Raw genomic sequence first — 19,785 nt, 5'->3', positions numbered from 1 at the left:
GACTAAGAGGGACATGTCTTCTTTGGAATCTATAGATCTTCTTCCCTAATTAAGGAGGTGGATTACGGTTACATAACGAGCAGAACATCGCTCCACGTGGGCAGCGAGTAATCACCAGCCTTTGTCTCAGACTGGCAGGAGCATGAAGAGTCAAATCAGAAGGACACCTCAGAACAGCTAACGTAGTTGGGCAAACACAACGGTATTATCTGCCGCGGCATTTTCCCACTGTAGCAGGCAAAGCTTAACCACCAGTGGAAGGTAAATTAATAATGAAACGATACTGCAAGTTTCACAAGGGTAGACTTCTTCTTGCTCACCTTCTTACTGCAGTGGAGCAGTTTCGGCTACCGTCTCGTAGGGCGCGCTTGCTGCCAGGGATCCCGGTTACGATTCCTTCTGGAAAGGAAACGGGAATTCAGGAGATCCATCACTGATATACTAAACAGATGGTGCATTATTAATGAAGTTATAATTTGGAATAATATATTTTACTCCGTTGACTGCCATTTTATCACAGCAATATTTACTTCAATAATGAGTGTAATAAGGAAGACACTGCGTTCACTGCAGTTGTCTGTTTTTACTGATATCAACTCTCCATACCAAAGAACTCAATGTCCCAGGTATGCTTTGAAATTAACATTGATTTGTTTGACTTTTATAGTGTTTCCAAGCACATCTTTATTTTGTTGCATATAACAGACACACATTGACAGGGAACCCATTTTCATTTGTTTTTATAAATAACACGTATGACCTGGAGGTCACGCTGTGTATTTCCGACACTGAATGTGAATGTGCGGCATCTGAAACGGAGGATAACTAATGCTTCAACGACTGGATGAGAGTTCACTTAAATATTCTGCTCTAGATTTCGCTGCAGCCTAACTACTGGATTACAGTCAACAGATGTTGAGCGTAAGTCCCCCTGGTGGGAGAGGGAGAGGTGTTTGCACCTTTGTATTTTGGGGGGGAATGCTGTATAGCAGTGTTTTAGCAAAGAAGCCAGCAGAGTCCTCTGGATAAACACAGACATACTGGCGAGTTTAGTTTTCAAGAAACAAGCACAAAAAAAAAAAAAAGGTCTAGGAATGAGCTGGCCTTAAGAAAGCATTAAAAACACCCTGAGAAAAACCAAGTCATGTTTAGCTTTCTCACATGTTGGGATGCTCCCCTGCCACACCACGTTACATGGCTCCGCAGGACGTCCCCCTTCCTGCTTACCAGTAAGACATTGCTCAACCCTGCTCCGGTCAGCCCAACTTACCACACTGAAGTCAAAGCTGTTGTGAGCGAGAGCTATGGATTAATTCCAAGAATCCATCTGAGCTGAAATCCAACCCTGCTTGTTTTCTCCACTTACTGTCTGAACACAAACAATTTTTTTTTTTTTTTTTTTTTTTAAAAGGAGTAAAACTCACGTCATTTACTCTCCACTGGGTTTTAGGCCACGGCTCGCCTTGTGCCCTTCCCCTCCATCTTCTTCAGATTTCAGTAAATCAAAGGGTGAGGAATAGTCCTCTTGCCAAAACAATCATTTTAAAAATCAATATTTAAGGTTGTGTTTTTTTTTTTTTTGAGAATAGCAATTCTCACAAATAGCACATTCCAAACAAGAGTGCCAAATGCCAGCTATCCACACAAATAGGAAGGTGAGAGCAAGAGAAAAAGCCTTACTATGAAACAGAAGAACTTGTGTTAGGTTAGGAGACCAAGAGACCAAAAAGGAGCATGGGGTAAAAGTGTAAACACTTCAGACACAGAGCAAACGGCACCAGGTTTGCAATCGGCCTCTGAACGGCTCCTAGTCCACCACCACTGATCCGTGCCTCCAGGATCAGCAAGCCACTTGCTGCTTTCTCACATTCCCCCTGCTCGAGTGAAACTTTCCACAGCATCGTCCCCACGCTCGCCCCGATGCAGCCCCTGGACCCCGCCGAGGCTTTAGCTGGAGCAGAGCTGCGCCCGGGGAGAGCAGGTGGAGAGGAGCCTGCGCCTTCCTCCCGGCCCGAAATAGCAAATGCCAAAGCTGGGGCCTCACTCATTGCAATCATTCCTGCTAAAGCAGCACAGGCCTGCCTGATCCCCGTTCAGAATTCAGTAATAAACTCAAAGGGACTGAAATTCGGGGGATTTTGTCGACCGAGTGGCACAGCCCTCCCAAAATACAGCATGGGAGATAGGCAAGGAGCATGCACAGGAATGTGGAGCTGAAAAACAAGTGCAGTAGCATCTGAAAAGTCCTGCAGTTAAGAAAGGCCACCAGGAACACGGGAAAACAAGTCCTCAGGAGCAGCGTTTTCTGGGACCCCCTTGCTCTGCCTCCAAGGAGGCATTTTCATCACAGTTCCTGCCTCTCCCTGCAGTACAGGTTAATAAGCCTCTACAGAAAGGGGGTACGATGAGCAGTCCGGGGGAATTTCAGCCCTCAGTAAATTGCTAGGCTCTTCAGCCCTTTCCATACAGGATGGGGTGCCTTTTATAAGGGAAAGGAATGAAGATTACTTTCCCAATATCCTGCTAATTGCTGAAAAAGATTAACTTGCCCCTGTAAATCACAGGCTGCACTGAGCCAGCCTTCAGCTGCAATCCCCACTCCATTGCCTCCCGACTCTTCCAGCTATACGTGATTTCATAGCATGAAAAAATAATTATGGCTTCTAAATTGCAAACAGATTTAAATAGCAAGTAGCTTTGCCCCATAAAGTATGTGCAGTTGTTTAAGTGTTTCTGGTGCTCTGTAAGAGCTGATAAATGCCAAGCTGCTACAGGAATCGGCCACCACCTCCAAGCTGCAGGAGAGAGCTCAATGCCTCATTCAAAGACAAGCCACCCAAAACCAAATCAACCTTTCGACTAAATGAAGTCTTGAAGCTGTAACTACTTAAGTGAAAACCTGAAATGACGATACACACAGTCGTTACTTTTATTGGTATTTTTCTTCCTTGAACTTAGTCAATGCACCTGTCTTGATTGCTTTTTCTTTCCTTTTGTTTTAAAATCAACACAGGGACTTCTGGACTGCCAATTTTTTTTTTTTTTTTTTTTAAATCTGTTACCATTTTAAGAGCTGTTTAGGTTTTCTGCAGGCACTACTATTTCAGGACTATTCCAGAACCACAGCAGAAGTCTCTGCAGCTGAAGGCAGTCCTGGGCAGCTCCCATGCAGCAGTTGGGAATAACACCACCATGAGCACCACCCTCCCTGCGACATACCTACAGTTTTGACATTTAACACCTCATCATCCCAGACAGTCCATCGCTGCAGTACTGCTTTATGGCCTCTGCAAGGTAAGTTGGGCAGGAGACATGCCTGTAGGCAGGCCCTTTGCTAGAAAGCTACCTGTTAGGCTGGAATCAAACTCTGCACCAGCCAGTGCTGCTGCAGGAGCAGCCTCTTGCCTGGGCTCCTCCCAGCTTCCCCCTCCTCGTGTCAGCAATCGGTGCCAGCTTTGCAGAGACCCGAAACGATGCCTGACGAAAAACATCAGCATTTCTCCTGCACAGACTTTTGAACTGGAAGTTAATACACAAGGAACAGTTTGCAGCAGGGAAAAAACAACCCAACAACTTTCCAGATGAACACAATACCATCTTTGGCTTTCCGCAGAAACGAGCCTTTTGTTTACAGGCTTGCAGAATCTGACTCCAGGGGCTGGTCTGTTCTTGCTCAGAGAGGGAAAACAAGCCTGACCTCAGCATGCTGGAATAAACTCTGCCCCCTCCTTCCTTCCACGTTTCTGCCAGTGCAAAGGTAAAGAACATGATATCCAGCAGCATGACCGAGCTGGCTGAGCAAAGCGTGACCGCACACACACTCCTGTTTACTGACATCGAAAACAAGACCGCTGGAGCCAAGGAGGTAAACTAACTGGATGTGCTCCTGCTGCCATTCATCACGCTACGCCGGCCGGCACTTCCCAGCTGGCGAAAGGTCTTCGGTAAGTCAGCTGGCCCCCGGTACATTAAGTACAGCATTCACTATTTAGCACATACCTCTCCGTGCATGGACAGCCACGCTCACAGCAGACGCTCCCCTATCTCCCACTTGTACCATTTCCTACACAGTCGATAAGCAGGCTGCAATTTCCTCCAGGCGGATATTGCACACCAGCACTTGCTGGCAACAAAGCCTGAACAAAGAACCTAAAAGTCACCGTGCAAGACTACCATTCTCATTAGGAACAGCTACTCGTCATGGGAATTTGTCACACCAACAGGTTTGGAAAAAACCCTTGTCACATTTGGACCTTCTTGACCTATGCCCTGTTTACGGTGCGGGCCAGAACCCCTTGCTCAAGCCTGCTCTGCAAACATGCAAGCGGCTAGCAATGCAAGTACCACCACTTTAAGAGATACCTTGACGTGAGTGTGGGCGGCAAGGAGGGGAATTCCTTTCCGAACTAACTGGAAGCAGCAACAGTTGGTAATGCAAAGCATCTCCCAGGGCCGGAGCCTGCAGCTGCCAACGTTCCCTCAAAGTCAGGGCAAGGCTCGAAGGAAGCCAGATTATCCATTCCAGCCCACCAGAAAACCTGCGGTGCCAGGAACTCCGTGGGAGGCAGTCTCTGCAGAAGAGCATTTCCACAAGGATCATCCAGCTCACTGGCAGGAGGAACTTGCTATACTTCCCTCGGACACTCCAAGATCCGGCAGATCGCGGAGCGGGCAGGCAGCCAATGCTATCAACTATTCCAAGTGTGATTAATAAAAAGTTCTATGAAAAGATTAGAGAGAACTTAGGAATACAAGATTTAAAAACTCATCCTTCTGTAGCGAGTGACTGCTGATGGCGCTACTAGTCCTTAGGATTTTTAAAGAATGCTTGAATACATGGCAAAGCATAAAAGTCAAAGACACTGCATTCATACAGCGAACAAGACACCAACCTTTGCAAATGAAGGTCGATGTGCTATGTTCTTGACAATCTGACTTGAGGTTTTAAAGTGAGAACTAGAAAAAACTGCATTTGCACAGGCCCTAAAGACTAACTCCAGCCTGCAGTCTGCTCATTTTGCTATCAGAGTTCAAAGATTGCGAGCGCTAAAGAGCCCATGCATTTTAGAAAAACCAGAGCCGGTCACCATGCTATTTGTGCAGAACAGCCTTGACATTCCCATTCCAGAAGGGAGCCCTGCTCCGATAAGAGCAGCGTGACAGAGCCCGCTGCAGGCAGCTCAGCAGTGGGGCTGGTATGGAGCTCTGGCCTCCACGGCCCAGTGGACGATGCGACCTCGTTCAGGGCTGTTAGGTAACGCAGAACAGCTCATGGAAAATGAAGCTGTCAAATGGCAAAAGGCTCCTTGTAAGATGCCTGATGGATCCCTAATCAAGGAACTTGGGAACTGTTACATGCCGTACCACAGGGCTAACTTAAAGCATTACTGGCAGGTACTGCTGACCGACAGATAACGAACCGACACCGAGATGCATCGGCACGAGACACTGATTCAGAGCAGTGCTGCAATTATGAGGTAACGACCTGCTGTGCAGCATGGCGTGTCTTCTCACTCCGGGCAAGTAGGGCGCAGACCCACACTAGAAGTTCAGGTTCCCCTAGTGCTGATGTGTTAGTGAAGTTAAAGGGAGAGAAACGCATTACTGAAGGTGAAGTTGCTCTGATCACGCTCAAAATTAAATAACCTTAATGGGATAACCAAAGCTGGGTTTAATTCTGCTACTTAGTACTCTAATAATAGGCAAAAGATCTTGGTCCAGAGGTAGACTTTGTCATGTCTCTAAAAAATACATACCTATAAATAGTAAATCATTATCAAACGATTGCATCTGGACAACCAATGCAAAATATCCATGGTAAAGAGAGAGCTTGTAAAGTTTAACTTTTCCCCATTAATTCCTCCAAGGGATGAGCAGATTCTTTTTTCCTTGTCCACAGAACTCCTGCCATTTTCCAGCACACTGCCCAGGATTTTTGCTAAGTAACAGCTGCCACAGCCAGTGCACATTTGCTTTTGGAAGCAAATCGACAGTTGTGAAGTTGCTAGGAAGTCTGTTCTGGCAACTTGCTCTGGAACATTTTTTAAGTCCTAAAAAGGCTTGGAGGAGAGGCAAGCAAAAAGGGCCTTCCCTCTGTCCCGCAGTGCCTCACACCTCAAGGGATCTATGCTTCAAGCTCGAAAGCCGCAGAAACCATTTGACAGGACCCATGCTACTACACTTGTCACTTTAAAGTCCCTCCAAAGGCAAAGTCTGACCAGCAGCTGCTCCTGTGAAGCTCAGCTCCTTTGGGGTCTCTGAGCAGAGCAAGAGGAAGCATTGCTAGCAGCTGTGCTGCTGGAGGACAGAGCAGCCCTGCACCCCAGCTCCATGCACAAAGGCATCTATGCACGACCGGTTTCACATGGGGGAAGGCGCAACTCTAGACCACACAGCCCTGTAAAAAGAAAAAAAAAATTCATAACCGAAGTTTAAGTGTGAAATGCCTTAAACACTCATCGATCTAAGGCAAAGGAGCAGAGGTGAACGAGGATGGCTAGCACAGAGCAGCACAGCACGGCACGCAAGCACCGTATTTACCTACTCAGCCATTCTGCAGCAAGAGGAGTGGTCTCTGAGCAGTCTGGGGTGTTCAGAAGGACAGTTACTACACAATCATGCATTCCTACTCAGGCTTTGTTTTTCCTCTGAGCAAAAGAGGAAAAAGTTTAAAATAAACCTTGCAGACAGCAGCATTCCATTTGCAAGAGTTCATTCTTTAAAGGAACGGGACAAACTAATTCCTCAGTAAATATTTGGGGTTACAACTCTGCTTAGCAGTATCTTGTTAAACACTTCCAAGGTTTTAGAGAGCCAGTAATACACTCAGGACAGCAGTCCATGGAAATAACAGGACTTACTTCAGCAGTAACAAAGCTATTTTTAAAAATTTTACTTACGGGATGCCAATTTCCTGAAGCTATCTGGAAAATTAAATTTAAAAATGTACAAACACTAATGGAACAAAAATGTGCTATAGCAACAGCCTTCTTTTGCTAGGAGATACACTAGATATGTTTCTGGACTTTCCAACTTACTTTCATCCAAAAAATCACCTTTTCCTCCTTTTAGAGGACAGATTAAGAATAGCAACAAAAAAAAAATCTGTATGTCTGCAGCAAAAAATGGTTATAGACAAAGTTTATTCCTAAAAAAAAAATCTTCCAGTTTTAGCAAATGCCTCCAGCTGTTTTAAACAGATCAAACCAGTGACAATACGCTTCTTTACTCTAGGGATGCTTAGGTTTAACATAATTAGATTAGCTCAATGCCTCTGCCAGGCAAATAAGCAATACAAGAAGTTCTTCTATGTCGCTGACAACCTCCTAAAAATTGGAGGAATTTTAAAATGTACACCAACTTAACAACTGCTTGAAACAGGAAGAGGAGGTGAAAGAGTATCCAGCTGAAGCAGCAAGGGAGAATTCATTACATTGTAAATACCAGAGTGAAACACAGATGGGATGCTGAGGTTTATAATTCTTAAAGTGCCATTATAAAAGTGCACAGGCATTTGCTTTTAAATATTATGACAAGCAGCTCAACAGCATAAAGTATAGCTATTTTCATAGGCTGCACTGACAATTCAGGAACTGTTCCAGTAAAAGAAATACTAAACATCAACAGGCTGTTGACTTCAAATCACTAGAAACCACACAAAAAAAAATAATAATGACAAACTAGCATTGCTTCCAAGCTAGCAATAAAGCACTCCCCAGGGAAGGGATCCTTCCCCCTTTCCTACCAGATGGGTAAAGTTCACCTCGTTCTGCCATTACAGAAAGCGAGAAGGGAAAGAAAAACGTCTCGAGGAAGGATTTGGAAGCAAGGTTAATAGTTTTGTTTTAAACGTGGATGTTTCTCCTGGGATATGTTTTTATCTCAAAGCAACTTTTGAGGTTATTTCAATGTACTTTCACGTTATACAAGTGCCCTATCTTCTAGGGGCTATCAAGCAATTTTATACAGTCAATTAGTAAAAAAACTAAACGGCTTAATGAACCCTGGGAAACAGGGTGGTCTTGATATATCAGTGATTACTAGGCCAGGGCAGCATCACTTCTGCAAGATGTAAGTCACCAATAAAGGTGCCTTCACGGAACTTCAGGAACTGGGCAAGAATTGACAGGACTAAAAACCGCTTCCTAAATAACAGATGGGTGCTGCGAGAGTCCTGACTGGCAGCAGAGAAGTGCTGGTTATTCACCACGCAGAGCTGAACGAAACGAAAGAGTTCACAAACGGGTCCTGAAAACAGAAGCCAAACCTAGCAGTGACAACTCGTTCACAGGCCCTGCTGCAGAAGCAGCTTAAAAAGGAAAAATAAAAAAAGCACACTGGGCTGGGGAGAGACGCATGCTTCCATACTTCAATAAAAATCTGCCTCTTCAGTGAACAAAGATTTGCTTTCGAAACAGAGACTGGCATAAGCATTTCTTGTTTGGTGCCCTAAGGCAAAATATTACAATATAACAATCTCCATTAGTTTTCCTTTTTTTGTTTTTCTCCCCAATTCCTTATGTTTTGAATTAAGTCTCCAGTTGACTCTGACTCACAGCAAAGCTGTATGCTGATCCCATGAACATCGTTCCCCTCTTGAAGGAGACACCAAGTGCAAAAAGTAGGGCAAAACGACACAAGTGGGACAGACAGGGGACATTTTTTAGGAAAGTAAAGCAAGAGGAAGCGCTGCTGTATCCCTGCCACAGTCTGGGGAAAGGAGCAACTGTCACATGATGATATACAGCTCCTAATACATTTGCTAATGAGTCTGCCAGTCAATTACTCATTTCAAATGGTTTTAAGGACTTATGCTCTCTCAGCGTTCTGGAGACTAATGCTGTTCCTCAGATGACAAGCAGAAGCGGCGCACGCCTGGCAGCCGATGCTGTGCGGTCCAGCTGCCAGGGACACACTGCCCTCTCTTGGAGGCTCCAAAACCAGCCCCCCCGAAGGACGCTGAAGACCAACACGCTGTTGGCATCTCTTAAAAAAATAATTTCTGCCCAAGAGGCAAGTCAGAGGCAACAAGCAACTCTGCTAACGCTCCCCTGCCTGATGTATTGCTTTGAGGAAGGAAGTGTGAGTGCCTTTTGGAAGAGCTGCTCTTAAGGTAGGTCAGTTTTAACTAATAACCTTGAAGGTACCTTTGTATCATCCTATCGAAACTTAAATCTTTTCACCTGGAATTGTATGGCAGATAATGCATGCCACAACCGTGTCTACCCCGGAGAATATTATAACATCTAAAGAGCAGTGATACTGTGATACAGTAACAGTCATCACAGAAAAAGAACGTAATTCAGAATAAGCATTCCAACTTACAGGCAACAGCTACATCTTAGCTTTCTGTGTGACCCTGGGGTAATTTTGGACACTTACCTTGGTCAAACTGTCTCTAAGTGGATGCTGAGCGTGCCGCTAGCACATTCACACTACTCACCCCATAAGACACCCCTGGTTCAGGGAGTCAAGGACACAAAGATGTGGAAAATTAACTGTGAGGCAGGAGAGATGGTTTGGATGGCTTTGTGGTGTACTGCTGCATAAAACATACCTGGTCAGAGTGTTCACACCACCTTCTTCAGCACAAAGGCAGATGGGCTCTCTGGCTTGAAAAAGGACAGCTCTCCTGAAAAAGCAAAAGGAGAGAGTTTTCAGCAATTAAAATGTTCCTACAGGGAATGCCTGCTACTCTGAACATCAGGCTTTGATCCAACCAGCTGAAGCACCTCACACCTTTTTTTTTTTTCGTTTAATGAAGGCAGACATAGTAGCCATATGGCTACAAAGACCCTTTTCACACTGACAGACACAGGCACTATTTTCTCCCTGCTTGAAACCAGGCTAGACTTGGCTGTTACAGAACTATTTAGAGTCACCCAGTAAGTATGAGGGACATGTCACATGGATTCACTGATTAGCAGCTTCGCAGCTATGATGGTTGGCCAGCTTTAAGGCTGACTCCTGCCACGGAGGCAGAGCACCTGCCTGCACTCAGTGCAATTTCATATCTGAGTCTGAAGATGGCTCCATCGGCACAAGAGATGCCATCCACTCATGCCTCCCTATGCACAAGAAAAAATGTCATTAGGCACACAAAGAATGAAGAAATATTCAGAATGCTTAGTCAGCCATCAATCACATGTTATTTGTCATATGCTGACAACAATGATGCTGTGAAGGCAAGGAAGCAGTCACATACACGCATTATATATTTCTAAAGATGTAAGACTGTGATATAGAAGCTACAACAAAAGAAACTAGAGAAAAATAGCCTGAGCAACTCATGGAAGTCAAAGAGAAAAAGAATGACAAAGACAGATTTAACTAAAGAAAGGGAAGAGGAAGGTATATCTGCAGCATTTCATTTTTTGTTCCTCCCCACAGCGATCAAATTAAAAAGCCCACACACTTAAATTAAGTACAAGTTACAGGGGAGCTGGAAATACAGTCATTCAGAATCACTATTTAGGTTAGGAAAATTGCTGCATTATATTCCTTTGTCAAGCAGCAGATAATGAAATCTGCAAAAGAAAATGTGGAATTTGGACCCATCACGCAAGAACCAGAAGGAAACAGAGGAAATCTTAGGTACAGGTTTACCAAGCTGGACGTAAGGAGCTCTGGCCCCATAAACACCACCCAGCAGGGCATAAGTGACGATGACAGGACACAAAAGTGGCTGTGCAAAGATCCCAACACTTTCCCCCATGTCCTCCTTGCAGCTACAGCCATAATGCTACCCTCACACACACAGCCCAACAAGTTTTAGACCTCAACAGTTTTTTTGTTTTGTTTTGTTTTTTTTAAATACAACATAAAAAACAGAACTTGGGGCAGGCATGTGCCCAGGACCCAGTTACAGAGCTGTGATTTACTAATAAACCTTTCTTCAGGAACCTTCACAATGTTTAATTTATACCTTTGAAAACACCTCTGATAAAACCCTGGCTCCACCAACGTCAGGCAAGATTTGTCATTGACTTAAGGGTAAATATCATAGTTGCGTTTATGTTTACATTGCATTGTGCCCAAAGCTCCAGATATGACTTTAGTATTTAATTCATGGTGACAGGCAGTCACCTCAGCATTTCCAACAGCCAGCCAACCCCTGCAAACAGAAGGCTACTGAGACCCCTCCAAGGCTTGACCCTAGATGAAACCCTCTCTAGCTATTAGAAGAGAAACGCCCAATTCACGCTAGAACATGTAATGGAAGAAAGCACACAGGGAGTAGAGAATATGAATGTTGTTATTTTAGGTAAAGCTTTTGCAAGCTTGGGTTTCCTTTAAGGTGTGATAAAAACAATCAGGTAACTACGGCTGGTGCTGCAAGGGGCCACAGGGGCATAACAGGGCTGCTGCTGGTGCTTGGCCTGTTTTCATGGCAACAGCACTAAAACAGACGCTGCAAGCTCTGCGAGGGCAAGTAGCTGCATAGCTTGTTTCTAGAGGGAACTGTTTAATGTCTAATCATTAACAGTAAAAAACACCCTAGATAAAAGTCAGCTAGCGATAGACTAAAGCAATGATGCATTTCAAGTCAGCAGAGTCATTACAGTCACCAGGAAGCGCGGGATGTTTGCTTGTTCCTGTTATGGCTCTACCGTGTTTCCCCTGCAGAGGGGACAGCTTCAGAGGAAACAATATAAATTAGAATTAGAAATAGTCATCCATTTGTTCTTCAAACCGCTCTCATCCAAACAGCAAGAGCATTCGCTTCAGTGCGCTGAAGGCAGCAAGATCAGACGTGCTCACGCACATTAGGGCATTTTAAGCTGCTGCTGCCATTAAAGATGAGAAGCAGCAGTGGCAGCGTTGTGAGCTTGCTTACCACAAAGACCGCAGAGTTATGTAGTCTGAAAGGTGCAAACTCAAAACGTATCAACCCCATTACTTGCCTGGTAAGGCTGTGAGGGCAAACCAACCCCAATGTGCACCTGTAGGACCGTATTCTGTGATAAAGCAGCACGCTTGGGAGTCCCATAAGAGCCTGAGATAGAAACAGAGGTGCATTAACCGTCCGCTGCCTGTGCAGCACATCTGCCCTGGGGAAGAGATGCCAGACATCCCATGCTACACGCCTGGACGGGGACGGGCAGACTCTAGGCACAGTCACGGCACGTGCACTGCGCGGCCCAGCCGTGCATCAGCACCGGTCTCCTACCTGCAGCTTCTGAGCATCATCAGCTGCTACAGCTCCGACCTGGCTGTCAGACAAACACGGGCACCGCTAAGACGACATGCAAAATGTCAAGTCCTCTTACCCTTCCAAGAAATCTGCTGCACTAGACTCACTCCAGTCCGGCCCACGAGGCATCAATAACTATCAGCCTGCGTACTGGAACAGAGAGGTATTTGTTCCCTTTCATATCAACTCTACTCTCTGGGCTAAAATCCAGAGACAACTGCTGAAAGCAAAACCCCTCAGCTGCCGAACAGGCACGAGGTTCCCAGACTCTCCTTCCATGAGGGGTGTCCGCCTCGAGCCCCCTCCGGAGAAAGCCTCCGAAGCTGCAGCCGTAAGCGAGCACAGGGGAGGCTGCTGCAGCTGCAGCCTGATGAGATAACACGTGAAATAAAACAGAACTAAGCCAGATCATTTTAAATTGATATAAATCGTTCTTTTTCTTTGCTACTAGAGGTATGTAGACTCCATGGATGAGCATGGAGAAAGTCTGCATCAGAAGTGCCAGCTGCATCATCCTCACTAAACCTTTCCTTTTGAGTACCTTTATCACTTCACCCCCCACCAAAAAAAACCCTGTTAAAATAGACCTAGTGTTCAAAGACTGGTTCTAAACAAATTTAAGTGTAAAAAAAAAAAGTCCAAAAGACTATGAAAAAGGCAGCAGCACGTCATCAACCATATCTGTCTTTACTTCCTGAAGCTAAAACATCGCTCTGTCCATCACACAATAACCCCAGGCCCTGTACCCAGCTGTAAGCGTGGTGCTCTCTGCCAGAAGATGCCTCCGCAGACCCAACCATCTCCCGCTGGCCACGCAGGACTCGCGGTCTTTCCACGAACGCAAGGACAAAAGCCCATGCCACACGGCACAGGCACCATCCCTGCCCAGCTGAGCCGCAGCAGCGGACAACAAAACGGCAACGCTTTCAACATGCAGCTTCACAGTCTGAAACATTAAGAAAAATTACTTAGGATTACGAGAGCGCACCGCAAAACAAAATGTATGTTCATTGGTTTTTAACAGAGCCGTTTACCATTTGTTCTCAATCTCCAGCTCCTGTATTTATAGCAAAACTACTCATATAACAAAGCTTTGCTGTGCTTGAGAGCATCACAGAAATAGGCCTTTTTTAAAAAAAACATATTTAGAAAGAGGTATCTGAATAACACTTTGCCCTTTTTTGGTATCTTTTATCGAAAGCTTCTTAAGAAGCAATAGTTTGCTTCCCTGCTAATCTGGTGTTGAAAAAATCTCAACTGCCTTGTTATAATCATGTTGACACTCCTAAAAATCTGCAATCAGAAACTTGGGAAGTTCTTGAAATCTGTCACCCCAGAGACAGAGCATCACTACTGCTCTGCCTTTGTACCCACCAGGAACATCACCCCCTTCACCCACAGCCACGATGCAAAGCCAGAACCATACAGATATATAGGGTCCTTATGAGCCTGCTGCGTGCGTTGCAAAGCAAGTTGTTGCCTGGCCACTGGGATTAATGAAGATCATCTGAACCTGCGTCACCCACGATGGGCCAACTTTAGCAGGAGCTCAGAGTGAAGCTCCTTCCACCACTGAAACACCAAGTATGGTTCACAGCATACAGAAGACAACAGCAGGAGTCCACAGCATCCCGAGAGCCAAGCTGACTTGTAGCAATGTGATTTCAACTCTCCTCTTAGCACCTACAAGTGGGAGCGTGGTCGTCCTCACTCAGACCAGCTAATGAAGTCTGAATTGCATGAACAAACCTCCTAAGATTGGAGCAGCAACCACCACTGGTAGAAAACTGAAAAAGCCTTCATATGCTACAGAAAGCCCACTCCTAATGAGATCTGTTTCAGTGTCACATAAGCCAGGAAAGCAAACTAATAATATTTACAGAAATGGATTAGAGCTGAATCTTCCATAAATCTGGTCATGCAAAGAAACAAGCAAATTCACATTCGTGGAGAGGCACTCACCAGCTCTGGGTGCAAGGGTGAAAGAGGTCACGAATTTATGAGCTCTCACTTACGGATCCATTCTTTTCTAGCACATTTATACAGCTCGCAAAACCTTGAAAAGAGCACTTGGCGACAAGTCTGCCAGCAAGCTCTCTGCTCCCTGAATTCTTTATCATGCTCATTTCCTACAGTCTAACGGAAATGCACGCAGGCATTAGGGACAAGTATTGGATCATGTCACAGGTTCACCTGCTCCTTAACTTTCTACTCCAACAACTAGTTCCACAACAACCCTTTAAACTAGGATGCTAATTAGGATAACACTGTTATCCTGGAAGGAAGGTATAAGAATCCAGAGCAAGAGCACTGCCAACTTTCATCATCTTCTATTTTTCTTAGACAAAATTAAACACTGCTTGTGAAAATGGCTTTTTACTTTGATAATCTCACTTAAATTTGATCTACATAACTATGCAGGCCCCAGGGTGAAGTGCCTACTATTTTAAAATGTAAAAAAAAAAAAATGTTTTAAGAATTCTACAATTTATGATTGCCCAGTGCTGCCAGCACTTGGAAGAGGAAATACTCCTGGTCGGATGCAACCTGCAAGCAAGCTCAAGTATCAGCCAACATTAAGCAGAAGAAATACAGAAGATGTGGACAAAAGCCTCTCACATACTGTTATAGGATTAAGTGGAAAGTGTCCAAGACCATCCTTCTTCCTATCCAGCCGTTTTATTTTATTTTTAATTAGCATAAGGCTACAGGTTAAGCCAGCAGGTCCCTCGTTTCTTGGGTCTGAAGGAAGGGGAATTTACAGTGCAATACTATTCACAGAAAGCAAGCAACCAACAAGAGAAAGATGGAGAGAAACAGAGAGCCAACATAGAGCCCCTTTGCAGTAATTAAAAAAAATACTGCATTTGATTAATTTTTACCTTGTACGCACTTAAAAAAATTCAAATAGCATTTGGACAACTTCTCAACAGAAGCCAGCCGCAGTGCTCTGCCTGGCAGTCCAAAACCCGATCCACAGGCACTAGCACTTGGGTTAGCTCGATACAATCAGTCCTCACAGGAATTTGAACCCATAATTACAGCACATCACAGCAGTCCGCACATGGAAAATATGAAGGAGGAAGGCTTTATTTATGCAGGGGACAACAGTTTCAAGGATGACACAATTAAATCAAGGAAAAACGGTTAAATGCAGAAAGCTAGCAGATTGAGGAAGCTCTTAAAAGAAAAACAGCTGCACCAGAGACTCTCTGGCTTCTCAAACTACAGGAAAAACGCCTGCACACGGGAGAACTTTGAACCTGAAATGCCTCAGGAGCACTCACCAGGATCCTCACGGCTAAAAATTCAGAAAACTGAACTTTATTACCTCCAGCAGCAGCAACCCTCCTGCCAGCCCCTCCCTCGGCTCAGGGTGTTAACGAATTTCCTACAGCACTAGCAGTTAGCTTTGTTAAGCCTGAAACAAGATTTCCTGCCCCTCCACCAACCTTCCCCAAGTGCTCTTCCGCACCCCAGAGACATTCGCATCTTCCCCAGGCTAGCAGAAATGCCCTCCGAAAATTAGGGAGCAGCACACTTTTTAATCGGGGTGGTTTGCCTGCAGACATATTGTATTGCACCTACAAAATAACAGCGTACACAGTTATTAGCCAAACAACCTCTCCCATCAGTTATTTACTGAAGAGAGTAGGAAGTGGTTACTCTCTCGAGCTACAGCTAAACCACAGCAACTTTTAAATTTTTTTTTTTTCTTAATGCAGTACGAAGGGAGCGCAGTAACAGTGCACCAGAGATGCACACAATACATCTCCTCTGTTAGTTGACAACCCTCTTCTATTTCGGGAATGCTCATCTGCAGGTGGAATTGGATTTATGTTCCCATGACTGACAACACAACTCACTTGACTCCCCTCCATCCTGGCCTATGGCAGCTGCTGCTATTTTGAGCGCTATGCCTCTCCAGTGCTGCCGAACAATATTATTCCAAAGGTGAGAACTATTTCCAGGTAACACGAGAACAGCATTTTTCACACTTAAAAAAAAAATAATGGATTTTTAAGAAGTTTTGCAAGAGGGTAAAGAACCCTCTCCAGCAAAGCCAGGGTCTACGTGCATTAATGGGCTTTTCTTATACATAACCCATGGAGTCTCTGAGACTATTAAACCGAAATTAAAGTCACTGCCCTGTACCCCATTTGCTGCCCTGCTGGAATGGGCAAAATAGTCTTACCTGGGCTATCACAAAGATATTCTTCACCAGCAAGTAGGAAAGCATCTATTCCCTCTATCATAGAATGGTTTGGGTTGGAAGGGACCTTAAAGATCATCTAGTTCCAACCGCTCTGCCATAGGCAGGGACACCTTCCACTAGACCAGGTTGCTCAAAGCCCCATCCAACCTGGTCATCAACACTTCCAGGGATGAGGCATCCGTAACTTCTCTGGGCAGCCTGTTCCAGTGCCTCACCACCTTCACAGTGAAGGACGTCTTCCTCACATCTAATCTAAATCTACCTTCTTGCAGTTTAAAGCCATTACCCCTTGTCCTATCACTACATGCCCTTGTAAAAAGTCCCTCTCCAGCTTTCTGGTAGGCCCCTTTAGGTCCTGGAAGGCTGCAGTAAGGTCTCCCTGGAGCCTCCTCTTCTCCAGGCTGAATAACCCCAACTCTCTCAGCCTGTCTTCATAGGAGAGGTGCTCCAGCCCTCTGATCATCTTCGTGGCCGTCCTCTGGACTCGCTCCAACAGGTCCACGTCCTTCTTGTGTTGGAGGCCCCAGAGCTGAACGCAGTACTCATGCTGTACAAGTATAGTACAAGATAGTACTGTCCTGACAAGAACCTTGCCTTCTGGCAACAGACTGGCAATGTAGTCCTTCAGAACTCACAGCTACAGCCAGCCTATGCTGGAATTGTCCCCAGAAATATCCATAAACCGGAAAGAAACAGAAAAATGTGATGTAAAATTAAGATTGAGTCAATATCATATGCACTCCTAACAAAAATGTTAAATCTAGAGCATATAATTTTGTTTTTCACACATATGCACCACAAATACTTTGCACAAACATGCACCAAAAGAGCAGGTTGTTTTTAGACTGCTTAAGAAATGTAAGAGTTAACTGCTCCTTAGGAGCCTCTAGAAAGTGTCAACCTAGATCCCCAGAAAGAAAAGCTGAGGGTGGGATAATAAGGCAAAGAATGTTAACCATCTAATTAGCAATCAGAGAAAGAAGAATTTTGTGATCAGTCAGAAGCGCTGACTTCTTTAAGATTAATATTGACCTGTGCAAGCACTGCAGCTCAGCTAGAGCTGCTCTCGGTCGCTCACCCTAAGGTCCCTAACGCAGAGAGCCTTTAATTGCTACAAGCAGCCCACTCTGCAAGATGAAGGGCTAAGCTGGACGATCTACCAGAAGGTCTGAAATCAGAGCAGTTCAGCTTCTTCCCTGCACAAGTTGAAAGGCTGCCCACCCCAGCTCTCGTGATCCGACTTCCATTGCAATTAGCCACAAAAGCTGTATCAGGTCAGCAATTGTTTCAGCCTTCAGAAGCTCGTGTCTTCCATGACGCCTGTAATGAACAATGCCTGGACAAATTAAATTCTAGTCAAGTCGTCACCAGCTGCAGCTCATATGCACACAATTTTTTAACTAACATTCTGGAGCAAGCCCTTCCTTGTCCTCCATAAGCTGAATTGCTTGTGCCCCACAGGGCTGTTAGAAAATAATTACTTCTCTAAACCCACAGGCTACTCTTCCAAAGTAGGTGTGCCCCATGACTAATATCTGGCAACCAACCAGTTCCATCTGCATTGGTATGCTGCGAGCACAGAGCTACTGCTGTCACTTGCAACAGCTCCTGTTATATCGGTACTAACAAATGTGAAATCCTTTTTTTCACCCCAGTGTCCTATGTCAAAAATGCTGCATATATTTCTGTCGACGGCCTTACAAAGCATATGTGCTATTTATCACATGCACTAATAGGTCAGTCTTTAAAGCAAATGCTCTAAGCTCGACGAGTTTCTACAAGGGACCATAGCGCCATATATTTGAGCACTGACAAATGAATTTGGCATTGCACCTCTGCAGTGTAAATCAGCAGAAAACATGGGATTTTGCTGCCTTTCCCAGAAAGATATTTGCAGCGAGCCCCTTCAGAGCGCAGGGTGGGATTTACGCTTTAACACGCAAAGAACAGTCTGCGGACTCACCAAAATGGAATTAGAGAAACCCACCCGTTGCTCCTGCAGCTCTTCCTGGGGACACGCTTTCTATAGCTCGCTTCCCGACACAACCAGCATCATGGCACCAGGAAACATGAATTCATTCAAACGAGCAGGGAACGCACAGTACAGCCTGAAGCAGCTCTTTCAGATGGATGCTGGAGCGCTAGGAGCCAAACTCAACTTAGTAAAACGGGCTGCAGGAGAAACTCGAGAGATAAAGAGATACCCGTGTTCACACTGCTGACTGTGCCTGAATGTCTACTGAGTATGTTTGAATCATCAGTTTGTTTCCCAAAAGACTGGCATGCTGCACAGTCCCACCTCAAACTAAACACACCTGATCCAAACTGACAGCACTTACATGTCTACTGAGGGTCAGACACCCATTTTCTGAAAAACAAGCGGTTCTGGAAACCATTTGTAGGCAAAGCAGTACAGGGTTATAAATTGGAAGAGAAAGACATGATCAGAGGTCAGTTTATTTCCAAGTACTTTTACACTCCTCTGAGAGCTTTTCTTACAGTCACATTCACCCGAAAACAATCTCCAGGTCCTGTTTGTAACAAACAGTAAATCATTGTACCAACGAGCATCTAATTCCATCCTACCTGCAGTTATCTTCACCTGACTCAAGACCGCGACTAGAGCACAAGGTGAAGGGTCCTCTTCATTTACACATTTCCTCTGTTCCTTCTCTACCAGCAAACACCCACGAAACCAACAAACCAAACCAACGAAATTAAGCTTAGTGATTTCCTGACCACATGAAAAAACACGTTTAAAGACCATCAACACTTGAATTTCCAGTCTTGCACAGTTGCATCTCCAAACTTCATTCCATTCTTAGTCTTACAGGACACCGACCTGCTCTCAACTGCTAGATCATATTTCTTTCTTTTAGTACATTCTTCTCATCCTTCCCTTCTTTTCAAAAATGATACCTTCAAAAATCTCATATAAAGAATATGATTTACTGAATATTTATTTCCCCATTTCTAAGCTACAGTTCCAGTCCTTATGCAGAAAATGTGCTGGTTCCAGGCACTTCCATTTACTAGCTTTAACATGTACTTTGCAAAAAACTCATTTTATACCCTTCCGGATGATCAGCACCACTTTTGTTTCAAGATTTACCAGTCAGTATGTTACAAGGATGGAAGCCAATGGGTCAAGATCAACAGCGTAACTCCATACGCGATTCACACAGGAATGACGACAACGTTTAATTGGGATTAGCGGCAATTAAACCCGCCTGACACTAGCGTAACACAAGCTTTCCGTCGGAGCCACCGCAGGCACTCACAACACTCGTGGGTTACAGGAAAAATGGTTTCCCAACATTTCGCCCAAGACACAACGAGTGTGATGCTCCTTGAAAATGATGCCAGTTCCTTTTAA

General features: G+C 44.8%; 1 protein-coding gene across 3 annotated transcripts in view; it reads right to left on the bottom strand.

Moving 5' to 3' along the window:
* GNG7 (G protein subunit gamma 7) overlaps positions 1–19,785 on the bottom strand; it is a 75,660-nt gene that overhangs the window by 49,681 nt on the left and 6,194 nt on the right. For 2 of the 3 annotated variants that reach the window (XR_007767681.1, XM_050910603.1), the window contains exons 2-3: positions 9,557–9,631; positions 321–399 (exon numbers count right to left, since the gene is read on the bottom strand). The gene's annotated coding sequence lies outside the window, so the exon portion shown is untranslated. Of the gene's footprint in view, positions 1–320; positions 400–9,556; positions 9,632–19,785 lie in introns of those variants that run through there. The other variant, XM_050910604.1, reaches the window with a different exon arrangement.

This window comes from Gymnogyps californianus, chromosome 24, assembly GCF_018139145.2.
Source record: "Gymnogyps californianus isolate 813 chromosome 24, ASM1813914v2, whole genome shotgun sequence".
Classification (NCBI taxonomy): domain Eukaryota; kingdom Metazoa; phylum Chordata; class Aves; order Accipitriformes; family Cathartidae; genus Gymnogyps; species Gymnogyps californianus.
This window is presented reverse-complemented; position numbering and strand designations above follow the sequence as displayed.